This window comes from Myotis davidii, unplaced genomic scaffold (genome assembly GCF_000327345.1).
Source record: "Myotis davidii unplaced genomic scaffold, ASM32734v1 scaffold197, whole genome shotgun sequence".
Classification (NCBI taxonomy): domain Eukaryota; kingdom Metazoa; phylum Chordata; class Mammalia; order Chiroptera; family Vespertilionidae; genus Myotis; species Myotis davidii.
Window position 1 is genome coordinate 4,858,150 of NW_006291549.1, and position 12,554 is coordinate 4,870,703.

At 43.7% G+C, this 12,554-nt stretch overlaps 1 pseudogene; it reads left to right on the forward strand.

The window, feature by feature from the left end:
* Positions 1–4,904: 4,904 nt before the first annotated feature.
* LOC102766347 overlaps positions 4,905–12,554 on the forward strand; it is a 10,717-nt pseudogene continuing 3,067 nt past the window's right edge.

Here is a 12,554-nt window from a genome sequence, read left to right on the forward strand (position 1 = left end):
GACGTGCAGGGCAGGGGCGGGGAGGGGGCTGCGCGGGGTCCGCGCGCAGGGCCTCTGGTCATTTTGTGGGACAAAGGTCGGAATCGGTGCGCGCATTTATGCTGCGCCTTTGGTATGAACGCTTAACAGCACCTGGGCGCGGCCCGCCAATGTGTGTTCTTTAAGATATACGCATCCTGACTTCTGCTTTTTGAATAACAATGAAATGCGGCTTTTGTGTACCAGTGGTTCTCAACCTGTGGATCGCGACCCCTAAAAATACATCCTGCCTATCAGATGTTTACATTACGATTCATAACAGTAGCAAAATTACAGTTATGAAGTAGCAACAAAAATAATTTTATGGTTGGGGGTCACCACAACATGAGGAACTGTATTAAAGGGTCGCGGCATTAGGAAGGTTGAGAACCACTGGCTGTAAACTGAAAGGAAATGAGGCAGACCTAGGGGGGGAAGATGCTTAGAATTTTTCCTCTATAAAAGGCTTTATAATTTATATCCCACGCCATTTCATGGACATCTAAATTATAACTGTGGATCATATTTTCAAAATTTTAATCATTTAAAATACATTTCGTCTCTTCAATACCCAATTGTGACCATGCTATGTAAATAATAAAACCTTTTTATTTTTTGCCTCCGGTGGAATTCCATCATTAGTAATTTTTTTCATGCTTTTCTTTTCCACTTAAAAATTTTAAATGACTACACAATTGTCCAGTAATTAGACATACAATGGTTTCCTTTGCCCATTATTTATTTCTGAATACGTACCTTCTTATCCTCCATTCTTTTATACAATATGTAATAAGCAAAGAATGTGGACACTTTGCCCTGTTTGGGGGTATATTCTAAAGGTAGAATACTGAATTCAGGATGAATATTTCTTTCCAAAACGTCACCAGCAATGCTTGAGGATGCATTTCCCTCTATTGATATTTCCTTTACAGATATTTTATTAACTTGAATTTCTTCTTTAATTACTAGTAAATTTAAGTTTGGCATATGAATAATTGTACCGTATACTTTGACATATTCCTCCAACATTATCCACAATTTGTATTACTGTCTTAAATTCTTCTAGGTTACTTATGCATATGCAAACTAATCAGAATATAGCTATATTCTTTTTACCCTCTCCCTACTTTTTAATAAAAGATAGCATACCATACTCACTGTTCTGCACCTATCTCTTTTCACTTGGAAATCTTCCCATATTAATATATAGAGAACTTTATTTTATTTTAAACAGTTGTATTGTTTCCCACTGAGTGAGTGTGTCCTAAAGTATTTAGGGAGTCCCCTACCCATGGACATTTAGCTGGTCCCAATTGCTTCCTGTTGTTTCTGGGGAGATGGCAGCAAGGTCCAGAGGCTTGGACCACTGCTGTCCTCCACCAAATCCTTCGGTGAGTTTTCAAGATGTTCAGCATAAGAAGTTGGTTGGAATGAAATTAGCCTGGAGAAAATAAAATCTTCACTGGACTTGATCAGCATTCGGACGTCCTGGAGACCTGCTTGGTGTCAGAGCTGGGGATGGAAGGACTCTCCTAAGCCATGAAAACTCCATACTGGACCTGAAGATGGACTTCCAAGGACTCAGTCTCTCTATGGAAATGCAAGCAGAGAGCTGCTGTACCTGGAAATTTGTGAGAGGAAGAAATCATGGTACCTTTCTCTTTTTTATCAAGCTTCCGAGAATGATTGACAGCCATGGAATCAGTTCTGTGCTCTTAATAAAACAATTATTGCCCTAGCTGTTTTGGCTCAGTGGATAGAGTGTTGGCCTGCGGACTGAAGGGTCCCAGGTTCGATTCTGGCCAAGGGCATGTGCCCGGGTTGTGGGCTCGATCCCCAGTAGGGGGTGTGTAGGAGGCACGACACTGACTAATCAGAACTGGGTGATTCAGACCAATTAGAACTGTATGAATTTGGGAACCTCATTTGCATTAAATTGGACTCGTTGGGAAGTTGGGTGGGAACTTTCTCTATAACAGGCAGTCTCCCACGTTGCCTCTGTGGAGTATATTTTCAGTTTCCACAGACTGTGTTTGTCCTCTTTGCAAATTGTTTCAGCTGAATGAGGTCTCTCCTTTTCTAAATCTCTCCTTTCCCTGCATTTCTTTGGGAATTTTGGATTACAATAGTCTAAACTGTAAGGGGACCAGGTAGGACGAAGGTGGGCCCTGGGAAGGCAGAGCCTCCTGGTCCCTCTAAAGTTCTGAGCCCAGGGCAGGGACCCCTCTTGCCCAGATCCAAGGGCAGTACTGATAGCCAGAGATTTGGAAGGGGGCACATGAGAATAACAGAACTTGAACTTGGAAACAAAGAGACCTGGGCTCCATCATGGCCCTTTGAAAACAGACACAAAACGGGTCCAGACCGCCTGTCACTACTTGAGCCAAATTAAGCAGAGACAAGAATGAGTCATATTATATGATTGTTTATTCCAATAATGCTGGCAGAATGGAGAGAGCAGCAGGTCATCCTGCCCTACTAGCAGGCTGATTATATAGGGGTGAGGAAGAAAACTGCAGGCAAGGGGGAGGAGGAACAGGAGAATGCCTGCAGGGTCTGTGGTCCGGTGTGTCTCCTTCCAGGATCTTGAAGCCCCATGACAAGGTACTAGCAGTTCATTTCCAATGCTGTTAAAACCCAGCTCGGCCAGTTCCTGGGACCTGAGAATGGTCAGCATTCCTGAGGCAAAAACTGCCGGAGGGTGTCAGGGTCTAGGCACAGCAACCAAATCCTGTCCTTGTCTGTTCTCAAAATGCACTTTTATTTTTTTTTTGAGCAATGGATTCATCCAGGCCCCAAGGCGTCTCTTACTTTTCACAGCTCTGTTTTAATCTTGCAGCACATCCTCCAGTTTCCCAGGGTCTGTAGGAAAGCCTCTTACCTATAGTTAGTAAGGTGAATAATCATTAAACAACTGTGGTCCTATTCTTATTGCATCCCCTTCCCCCTATCACCTCCCTTGCCTCATTTATCTCCCTCTCTGTTGTTTAACCATTAAGTCCTCAGGACAAAGAGGTTCTGCTCAACAACCAACGGTCTTAGGAACAAGGCCCTGGGTCTGCTGCTACTGAGACGGAGTGAGACATAATATCTTGACCTCAGTTGTGTTTTAGCTCTGGACCCAGGAAAGCAGAACAGTCCCACAGAACAAATCCTTAGGAAACTGAACAGAGCAACTGCATGGCTGACATCAGGACCAGATGCAATGGTTAGATACCCCTACCCTCACACCAACCACTCAGTAGAGACCACAGCCCAAACTCCATTAGTCACCATGATTAATGATTTTTTCCTTATGTCATCCATCCCCTGGAAGCCACCGGGGAGCCAGGTCTTTTGAGCAGGAGCTACCTGTGACTCCGGGCATGGCCCCATCTCCTCAACACGTTAAGCCCCATGTCAGTCACCGGTGACTGGCACTATACTTTCCGTCTGGAAGACAAAATAGGCTGGGCGCTTAACGTGTTAATAAACCCTTTCTTTCTTGGCTGCAAACTCCTATTCGTGTAGGCAAACGAACCCCTCCAGTCTGATTTTTAGAGTGGAAGAGAGAGGGAGAAACATCAATGTGAGAGAGAGACATCAACTAGTTGCCTCCCATACCCACCCTGACTCCGGGATCAAACCTTGCAACCCAGGTATGTGCTCTTGACCAGGAATTGAACCAGAGATCCTTCGATGCTTGGTCAATGCTCTAACCATTGAACACACGAGCCAGGGCTTGAATGATGAACTTTTAAAATACATATATATTTTATTGGTTTTTTACAGAGAGGGAGGGAGAGGGATAGAGTTAGAAACATCGATGAGAGAGAAACATCGATCAGCTGTCTCCTGCACACCCCCTACTGGGGATGTGTCCGCAACTAAGGTACATGCCCTTGACCGGAATCGAACCTGGGACCTTTCAGTCCACAGGCCGATGCTCTATCCACTGAGCCAAACCAGTTACGGCTGAAGGATGAACTTCTTAATGACCTTGTCGTGCACGCATCAGGTGCAATTGGTGCAGCAAATAGGCCTCGGCGTATCTGACATAACTACTATTTCTCCTTTTCTTGGTTATCTTGGAAGCAAGGATCTGAGAGTACTATTCCTTTTTTAAAAAAATGAGTGTTTTGGGGGTTTTGTTTGTTTGTTTCTCTCCCTCTTCCTTTTTATTCTTTTGTATGGATTTGGACATACCCAAATTTTCAACTTGGCCCATAAGTTGCAAAAAGGCATAATAACAGCATTTTGACAGACAAAGTATACCTAAGGACTTCGGCCCTGGGATATTTATTAGAAGCGCTTTATCTGTTGAGTGGATAGGATCATTGAACTGGGCACCTTTGTAACTGTGAACGGGAATGATGTAGATCAGTGATTTTAATTCTGCAGCACACCAAAAAATATATATATTTTGCCAATCTGACCAAAAAAATAGGTATAATTTTGATTCACTCATACTAGCTGGCATTGTTGGCTTCTGCTTTTTTTTTTTTAGACTAGCTAAGACAGCGGTTCTCAACCTGTGGGTCGCGACCCCTTTGGCGGCTGAATGACCCTTTCACAGGGGTCACCTAAGACCATCCTGCATATCAGATATTTACATTACAATTCATAACAGTAGCAACATGACAGTTGTGAAGTAGCAACGAAAATAATTTTATGGTTGGGTCACAACATGAGGAACTGTATTTAAAGGGCCAGAAGGTTGAGAACCACTGGTAAGGGGAAAAAATTCAGTGCATGTGATGAAATAGGTATTTAGTGATCTAAAAATTCTTGCGGTACATGGGTTGAAAATCGCTGATGTAGATACTGGGAAGCCAATGGGTGGACTTCCAAAGGCCGTATTATCTATTTTCACAGCCCTCCACCCATGACATCGGGACCTGCAAGCTATGTTGCTGTTGCCTATAGCGGGTAAACCAGTGTGAGCCAATCAGAAAGCTAGTCTTAAGAATTTGACTCAAGAAAGCCAGAACCTTAGACCCAGGAGTCAAGTAACATTAATGGAATGTTCTGAGGTCGCTGGAGGTTAGGTGATTCTTACCTCTTATCAGGCCTTATTGCTTAACTCTGACTCAGATTCTGTGAGATAGCGTAGTATTCCTGTGATACTTACCTTGCAACACATGTTGCTGCAGATGGTCACATCTTCCTAGAAGCATGTATGCATTTTTTGAGGATAAATCATGTCCTTTTAAAAATAAAAATACACTTTAAAAATGTTTCAGCATAGATTTACTTATCCATTTTAAATTTCTATTATAAGCACATACTTTATGATATGCATAGTATTTTATAACTGCAGTATATATTATAAATAAAAATGAACATACTGTATCTGAGATGTGTGCTCAAGAGAAGTGAATTATTGAATACCTGTATCTCCATAATCCTCAGTACTCCGGCTTAAAGACACGGGTGGACATTCTCAGGGATTCAACATATATGTTAAAAGTTGAAAGTTTTGTTTTGGTCACAAAGAATAGCACAAGACTTACAATCAAAAGTTTTGTTTTGGTCACAAAGAATAGCACATACAATTTTTTGGACATGTGAAGTGTACCCAGGAGAGTTAGGTTGTGTGAGATGCGTGCCCATAGCATTGAGTAAATGTCACAATCCCCTCCCCCAAGGTGGCTGTCGGCTGTCAGGAAAAATCAAGAGCCCACAAATCACCCCTTCTAGACTCTGGGTTCACAGAGAGCCTCTGCCCTGCTCACCTAGAGACCAAAGGTCAGAGTGTCACCAGCTCAGCCAGGCCAGCAGCACTTGCCAGGTCCCCAACGGCCCTACCCTTTTCCTTCCTGATGGCCCTGGTGATACTCACCTGCAACTCCATCTGCTCTCTGGGCTATGACAGGCTCAGACCCACAGCCTGGCTAAAAGGGAGGCCTTGATTCTTCTGGACAAATGAGGAGAATCTTCCCCTTCTCCTGCCTGAAGTAGAGAAACGACTTTGGGTTCCCCCAGGAAGCCTTTAGGCGGCACCAGTTCCAGAAGGCTTAAGCCAGCTCTGTCGTCCATGAGCTGACCCTGCAGACAGTCCACCTCTTCAGGAAAGACAGCTCGTTGGCTGCTTGAGATAAGACCGTTCGAGAACAACTCTGCGCTGGACTTTATCATCACACGGAAGCTTGTCTGATGCAGGAGGTGGAGATGGAAGAGACTCTACTGATGAAGGAGGACTCCATCCTGGCTGTGGGGAAATACTTCCAGAGCATCATTCTCTACCAGCAAGAGAAGAAACACATCCTTGTACTTGGGAGACTGTCAAGAACAGAAACCTTGAGATCCTGGTCTTTATCAGCAAACTTGGAGGAAAGGTTAAGGAGTAAGGAATGACACCTGGTTCAACACGGAAATGATTCTCACTAATTGCCAATATTACACTTCCTCCTGTTCTCCCATGTCGAACTCCCTTTTGTTTCCGCTGTAATCATGACATGAATGAAATCAATTTGTCAAATGTTTTCAGGAATAGTAAGCCATATCATGTTCAACTCTACAGGCATTAGTGGCTTAGAGGCCCATGTGGATGTATTTATTTAAATATTCAATTATTTTGCCCAGCTATAGTGGCTCAGTGGTTGAGCACTGATCTATGAAGCAGAAGGTTATGCTTCAATTCCCAGTCAGGGAACGTGCCTGGGTTGTGGGCTCGAGCCCAGTGGGGCACATGCAGGAGGCAGCCAATCAATGATTCTCTCTCAGCATTGATGTTTCCAGCTCTCGCTCCCTCTCTGGAATCAATCAATCAATCAATATTCAATTATTTTTATTTATTTATAAGATTTAAATTGTTTTTGTTTATATAATATCAGGTACAGGCATCTTTATATTGTGTTATTATAATAAAATATGTTCTTTATATTTAGTCAATTTATGTATTTTGGCATATATTAAATGTTTGCCAAAGTAAACTTCTTATTCTAAAAAGAAACACCAAACCAGATTGTGCACCTTGATTAAAGAGTGGATGGCACAATTCATTTGCCCATCATATTACATTAAAATTATAACTATGGACTTTCTCTAAGCCCGGTTCTGCATTGCCCTCATGATAGACAGGTGAACATGACAAATACAATACAGTTCATGCTCTCTTATATCTTTGATTTTTGTGGAGAAAGAAACTTAACACAATAATCAAAATTAGTATCAGGTATATAAACGCTATAAAAACAAATGAATTCTCTCACCAGCCGCTAGAGTGAAGAATGCCAGGAAATACAATGTAGAGCAGTAGATAAGCTCTACAATTGACTGGTAGACATCTAAGTGCAAATGTCCATTGTCAGTAGGATATGTATTTGCCATTTATAAGAAATGCCATGGGTAAAGGTCCCTGCGTGGCCATTGTAAGCCAGGAACATAAGTGGTCATGTGGGGAGACAGTGTAGAGTGAGAAAGAGCCTTACACTTGATTCTGAGGCCCTTCAGTCTTTAATGGGAAGGGAGAGAAGAGCTACAAAGGAAACAGAGGTAGAGGGCCATTCATTAGAAAAACAACAAGAGAGAAAAGTGACAAGAGTGTATTTAAGAAAAAAAAATGTGCTCTGAAGAACAGCAGTGCATTTATGGAAAGTGTGGATTGAAACTACCCACTAGATCATGAAAATAAGTGACACTGGTGACCTTCATGGTTGGTGGAGTTAACAAGCAGTCCCTTATTAAAGTAGCTGGAAGTGTAAGAGAAGAGACGTTAGTGACTCTGAAGTGGAGAAGGAGATGGTGTTGGATCTGGGAAAGAATCTGGGTTAATTTTTCTCTGAATAGTTTTTCCTTTTATGCAGTATATATTTTTAATAAATTAGTTCATGTTGTGACTTCCTTAATGGTAATTTCTGTCTTAGTAACACTGCTTTGTATATGTGAGCTGCTCAGTTTTTGTTAATTTGTTAGGCAGCTATAGATAACTAATTTGATCCTTCATCGAAATATCTAATGACTACTGATAATATGATTCTAGGAATTATGGGCTTTATTAATTGAGTTCTTTAACTACAACAGCTTTGTAACACATTCCTCTTTCTAGTAGAGCTAGACATGATAAGGATTTCTTCATATGATGCTTTGGTAATTTTTCTGAATGTCATGAACATCACAAGTGCATGAGAATCTCAGGTTACCCAAAATATTATGGACATTAAGACCGAAAGTGGGCTCTGGCCAGTGTGGCTCAGTTGGTTGGGATCATCCTGTGCACCAAGAGATTGCAAGTTGGATTCCTGGTTGGGGCACATTCCCGGGTGTTGTGCTGGATCCCCAGTAGAGGGCATGTTTCTCTCATTGATAATTGATATTTCTTTCTCCATCTCCCTGAAATAAAAAAAAAAAAAAATTAAAAAAAAGAAAGTGGAAAACTGGACAATGCAATCTCTTTCTCAATACTTATGGTAAATAATGGTCAAAATCAGCTAAAAATATAAAATACACAATGGAAATCCACAGTGCAAGAGAAAGTTGTGTATAATTCAAAAGTATAAACAGATTTAACAAAAATTTTTTTTCAGAAAACTCAAAAAAAGGTATAACCCATAACTCACCATAAAGAATTTTTTGGAGAGAACCAAGATGGCAGCATACATAAACACCAGTACTTGCCACCTCCCACAACCACATCAAAATCACAACTAAAATGCAGAACAACCATCATTCAGAACCCCCTGAAATCTGGCTGAATGGAAAGTCCTACAACTAGAGAAGTAAAGAAGAAAGTACATGGAGACTGGTAGGAGGAGTGAAAGCATGAACAGGTGGGTCAAACACCCACATGTGGCATATTTTTAATCGGGAGGGATATCTTGGCCTGCGGAGGCATCCTTTGAGAAGCAAGGGGTCCCAGCACTATACCAGACCCCCAGCCCAGGGTTCCAGAGCTGGGAAGAGATTAACCAAAGATCTTATATACATACTAGTGGCCCAGTGCACGGACCTGGGCACATGGAAAGGAAATTAGAAAGTGTTAGAAGGTGGCCGGTAGGGCGGGGCGGGACTGGGCAAGACAGGCTGGACACCCCCTGGAGCCAACCTCCTGCAGTCCCTAGGCTGCTGGCCATACCTGGGGCAGTGCTGCAGCTCGAAGGTCCTCTGCAGTGAGCGGGATCCCTCCAGCAGGTGGGGTCCCTCAGCCTGGCCTGCGGGGATCAGGCCGAAACCAGCAGTCGGGGTCCCAGAGTGCAAGGGGGCACTCTGCAAAGTTGCTGTCATACAGGGTGTGAAACGCGACTGCAAGTGTGCAGTAAACCAGATTCAGGGCCGACAGTGCCCCAGCAACAACATAACCCACAGCTGAAGGTGGAATCGCGGCAGCCCCGTGAGGCATTGGGCTCCCCGCTCTCTGGTTCCAGGTGTGTCACCTGAGAACTGCCGCTGCCAAGTCACCGCAGCTCAGCAGATCCTGTGTTGAGCATCTGCCCCCTGGTGGTCAGTGCGTGTCATACCTACCAGACGGTAGGACAGTCAGGTGGTCACCTAGCCTTTTATATATATAGATATGCATTATCTATGAACACAGATAATAGCATGGTGAAGGCCTGGAGTGGGGTTAATGGGGATTGAAAGAGGGTCAACTGTAATACTCTCAACAATAAAGATTATTTTTTAAAAAAGAATTTTTTGTTGAAATTCCATTCTGCTTGAACATTTGTGTGATGTTGAGTAAGCCACTTTATCTTTCTAAAGGTCAGTTTTCCCAGAAATCAACTGTTATCAGTAAGGGGATCTGGCCCTGGGCAGGTCTGCCTAGGGCCAGCCAACAGTGTGAGGCTTCTTGACCTCTTGCAGGAAAAATTTTACAACAGGAGTCCAGGTGAATTTTAAAGCTGGGAGGAGTGAAGCAAGGAAGGGCTGGGGAAATGAGCCTGGGCTGGGCTGCTTTGGCTCACTAAGCCGTCAGAGAAAATGGGGCCTTGGGGGTTGCCTGGGATGAGGTGCCGCTGCCCATTGCTGTCCTGGTTGCAAGCTCTGTGGGGTCCCTTAAAGTTTAGGAGATGCATGCCTGTGGGGGAAGACGCAGAGAAAGGGAACAGCAGGAGTTGCTCCCCAGAGGGAGAGCAAGTGTTGGGTCCTTTATCTTGAGGGTTTTTATCTTTCTCTTGGAAGCAGGAATCTTAGGAGAGGACTCAGGGGAGGGTTTCGGCAGAATATTCATCAGTTCTCTAGGTGCTGTGCCTTCAGGGTTGTGGTATCCACTGATTGGTCAGTGTCAGGGCAGGGGGTCATTAGTCATTGCAGCTGGTCCTGGTGTTTTGCTGCTTTTCTGGGTCTGGAGCTGAACTATAACCCAGGCCTACATGTTATCTAGGGAGATGACCTTCTGAATCTGTGGTAAATTCCTCTGCCAGTTTGTTCAGCTGTCTCTCTCTGTTTCCCTATTCCACTGGTCCTGGCTTACTGGCCTCAGTGGCCTGTAGTAACAACTAAGAAAGGGGAGTACATGCCTGGATAACGGAGAGAAGAACATGAGGTTTAATGATCCTGGCCGCTGGCACCAGCCTTCCTTCCCTCCCTCCCGGCATTCCAGAACACATGCCCACATCCCACTAGTGTCCTTCCTCTCCAGGCAGAAATCCCCACAGCACCCTGTCATCCGCTCTGGTGACCTCTCCACCCAATCACACCACTGCTTCCTGGTCCCTGTGGTTGCAGCTGCAAGTGTTCCCTACAGAGCAGAATGTCACAAGTTGAAAGCGAAGGTAGCCTAACATTTCAAGGTTTTGCAGAAACATCTGCAAATGGCTTTCCTTAGTGTCCATTGAATATGATGTAAGTGTACCTGTAGCTAAATAGAAACAGAAAGCAAGATCCAGGGTGTCCATGGGAAAATGATACTCCTCATGGGGAAGACAGCCCCCTGGTGGCCAACTGTGACAAAGGCAGCCTCCAAGAGGAGGGCAGGCTTCTGGGAATTGGAGGGACCAGGGTTAGTTACTCCACTGCCAGCAAAAAACTTGTTTCAATTGTCAGAAAATTCTACTCTTTAAAATGATTTAAAACGAATGTTCTCTACTTTTCCTTAGAACTTAAAGTCAATCAGTTCTATGGACTCAGACCGCACTGGTGATGTCATACAGAGCAATATGGCAATGCACTGGCATTTGAAGTGGAACTTGGAATCCGTTACCACCACACCCTCCCTGCTCAGTGCTCTCCTGCCACGGCCACTATGGTTCATAAGTCCCATGTCCATTACTATCCTTCTCATCAGTTAACGGGCCCTTCCACACCAGCCGTTATCTCCAGGTCCTTAGGGTTTTGAGCTTGGATTCGTGGTACCTTCCAAATAATCCATTGCTCCACACTGATACTGCATAATAGTGATATAAAAAGGTTTAATGATTGGGAAATTGAGAAGTTTCAATGAGCCATTTCAAAGATCTGAGAACAGTGGTTAGACCACAGTGAGCATGCAATAAAATTTTATCATTGACTGTAAAATAGCAATATAATTATTATTTAAATTAAGAGCAGACTATTTTAGGATCATGCAATTCCATTTCTCTCAAATCCAGTTTTCTCAAGGCCATCTTCTCTGAAACTGAGTGGATTTATTAACTAGATCGAGCACCCAGGCCAGGGTTAATGTCCACTACGCAGCCACGGAGGGTTCCGTTCCAGCAGTGGGGGTCAATGTCTCAGGCTTTTGAGAGGTGGTGGCTGTGAATCTTCCCTTCTGTCCTCAGAGCTGATCGCATGTGGATTAAATAGCACAGTGATGGCGAACCTATGACACGCGTTTCAGAGGTGACACGCGAACTCATTGTTTTGGTTGATTTTTCTTTGTTACATGGCATTTAAATATATAAGATAAATATCAAAAATATAAGTCTTTGTTTTACTATGGTTGCAAATATCAAAAAATTTCTATATTGCCGGAGCCGGTTTGGCTCAGTGGATAGAGCGTCGGCCTATCCACTGAGAGGTCCCAGGTTCAATTCCGGTCAAGGGCATGTGCCTTGGTTGCCAGCACATCCCCGGTGGGGAGTGTGCAGGAGGCAGCTGATCAATATATCTCTCTCATCGAAGTTTCTAACTCTCTATCTCTCTCCCTTCTTCTCTGCAAAATATCAATATATTTTCTTAAAAAAATTTCTATATGTGACACGGCACCAGAGTTAAGTTAGGGTTTTTCAAAATGCTGACACGCCAAACTCAAAAGGTTTGCCATTGCTAAAATAGCAGGAAATGACGGGGCTGGTCACTGATCCAGAAGGTCCTGTGGTTTGAGCAGAGGCAGCCCACCCCTGCCTTAGAGGCGCTCAGGGCTGGCTTCCCTCCTCCCTCTGCCACAGCACCAGGGCCCTGTGTGGCTGCAGTCAATTCTGCCAACTGACACTGTGTCCATTTGTCAGCAGAAGCCACTTCCCTTCTTTCACTTTTATCACATGCAGAATTCTATTAGTTTTAATTTTGCCCACAAACAACTATCCATTTTGCTTTCTGGGAAAGATGAAATGAGAAATAAAACGTCTCAAGTCGCGATAATTATAGAGAAAAGTGGTGAAGTCCCTTTGTCTTTCTTACTTCCATTTATATGCAAA